The following is a 2,702-nucleotide window of genomic DNA, read 5'->3' on the forward strand; positions in this document are numbered from 1 at the left end:
CCTTTGCCTCGGCTTCTACTTCTGCCCGATGCAAAGCTCTCTTGTACCGAGGGATCTAGCTCGCTTTGTCTTGTTTGCGATCTTCCTTTGCCTCGTCCTCTGCCTCTAGTGCTCGCGGTCCTCGTGGCCGCAGCAGAGGCTGGTATCACCCTGGTACAGTAGGGGTAGCCCCGACCAGAGGTGTTTCTTTTGCATCAGAAGCGACCGATAGAGTCATTCTCGATCGTTGAGACATTCCTTCTTTCTTAACTATATGCATATAACAGATTATAAATAACTATTCTTATATACAACTTAGCATTCCACAACCATTCAACAAGATTTAAACGCCAACACAAGTTTATTTCATTCCATAATCATGTCAATCGGCTCATACTTAACAAGTATAAACTAAATAAAAGAAAACACTAAGATATCCCAGCTCTAGGTTGCCAACTTATTGCAATAAAACTTAGCCACACACAATTCATATGCTAACTATTTTCTCCTCATTCTCTTACTCATGACATATCCATAGGGTAGTTTGTGATTCTCACAAACTCCTCATAAGGGCTCTCTGGGTGATGCCTCCATACAGAGCTCAAGTTTGGGCCTTGGCGAAACTGCTGTGCCCAACGTGAGAAGTACTCCTTGGTGGAGTCCAAGTAGCCCGTGGCCACCTCACGACAATAGCGAGCACAATCTTCCAATCGCACCCTCCATGATCGTGAAACAATCCTCCTCTCCCATTCCAGCTCTACACACTTCCATGCCATGGTGTGGTTGTTTTCCCATAGTTCATTATTCTCAGTCAAACCTTTGTTCAACTCTTCACCTAACTTCACATGCTCCCTCTGCACGTTGTTCAACCACCAGTCGACCTGGTCCTTGGCTTCTTGGGCCACTAACAGCTCTGCCCTTAGTTGGGCGTTCTCTTCTTGCAAAGTCGATATTTTCTCCTTGAGGTCTGTATGATCAGGCGTTCCAGGAGTGTACTCTTCATAGGATCCCTCTGTGGGATCATAAGAGGAATCCCCTATAGAAGTGGGTTGAGAGGACTCAACCCTTGAAATATTCTCATTTCGACTAGAGCTTATGCTCTCTGGCTCTGCAGAGCTTCTGCTCTCCATTCTTCCAGAGCACCTGCTGCTCTGGCCTCGTTCTCCAATTTCTCCTCTTGGTCCTAGACCAACTCCTCTACATCCTCGTTTTCTAATACTTCTAATGCGCTTGGTATAAATCATTTTCCAATACTAAACGGACGGTCAAAGATTTCTATCTGCCATAAAATACGGTCTCAAGTACTAACACAAGGTAAACACAAACCGCGTTAGCATATGATAAATTCTTAAACTTTTGTTCACTATCAAATATAATCCTAAAATCATCTACCTTCAAATCTTTTTATGAGACGACATATTACTAAATAATCTTCTCCTAATAGCAACATGATTATAGGTCGACCTTCGGACCTAAATGAAGCCTAATGATAAAACAAAATTTGTCTATACTAAAACAAAAGCCAACTTCCAACACAAGAATATAATTCCTATATATTTGTGCTCTTTAAAGGGATCTGACACTGGAGAATTCTATTTGTTTCGCATGCAGGCTAAAAATGTTCACATTATAAAAAGTACATGTGAAATAAAAAACACATAGTGAAACAACTATATGTTAATCGATATTCTAAATCATGGTTTTCGATGAAAAAAGATCATATGAAATAATACATGATTTGTTAATTTTCAAGGTTATCACAATTTATAGTTCTAAAAAAAAGGTCTCCCCTATACGTAATTTTATAAATATTCTTAATGTTGTTTTCTTTCCCTTATAAAAAAACTCGTGAACACCATATTTTTTCTTTTGCTCTCATTCCTTCGTAAAAAATACTCAAGAATACAACGTAAAGTTTGAATCTTCAAAAAACTGAAACGTGTATAAAAGTCTGCAAAGTGTTATTATCTGGTCTGCAAAAGCTGAGAGTCTTGTCGTTTTCTGCATTATGACGAATTTTTTTCTTGATTGATACTTTTGTCACCATTTGTCTTGTCTTTGATCTTCTAGGTATTGAGATTATGTCTGGCAATCAAATCAAAAGAGTATCCACCGTCTGAACAGTAGTCTCTCTTATCTGGATCTGGAAAGCTTGAACGGTCTTCGAGAATTGTGTCTTTTGAAATTTTTTCTTCAGTATGCTGAGGAATAAAATTTCTAATAACTTCTTCAATAATATTATTGATCTCGTTCCTAATCTTCACTTTTGATTTTCTTATTTTTTGGTGAAGAATGGTTTTGGTCTTGGGTATTTTCAAGCTGGATGGAGTCTAAATGATGAGTTTATTGGGATTGTGTATGGACAGAAATATCTGTTTTGGTAAAGGAAGGTGAAAGGTCAAGGGTTGAAAGAGTTGAATTGTATTTAACAAGGAAATCAAAATGTTTTCCAGGTTCTCCAAGAGAATCCCAGATGTCTTTATTTTTCTGGCTTTGAGTGTGAATACACTTCTACTAAACATAATATATATATATATATATATATATATATATATATTATTAGGGTAAAAGATGTTTTGGTAGCACGTTAGTTTGTTGATACCAAAAATGGGATAAAATGAGAAAGACCATATTCCTTGGGAAGGGTGCATGTAAATAACCCTCTCCGTCTCCCCTCATTTGCCATATGCCGTGGCTGGTTCTATAGCTGCCAAAAACACCGA

Source organism: Cynara cardunculus (genome assembly GCF_001531365.2).
Source record: "Cynara cardunculus var. scolymus isolate 2C chromosome LG 13, CcrdV1, whole genome shotgun sequence".
Taxonomy (NCBI): domain Eukaryota; kingdom Viridiplantae; phylum Streptophyta; class Magnoliopsida; order Asterales; family Asteraceae; genus Cynara; species Cynara cardunculus.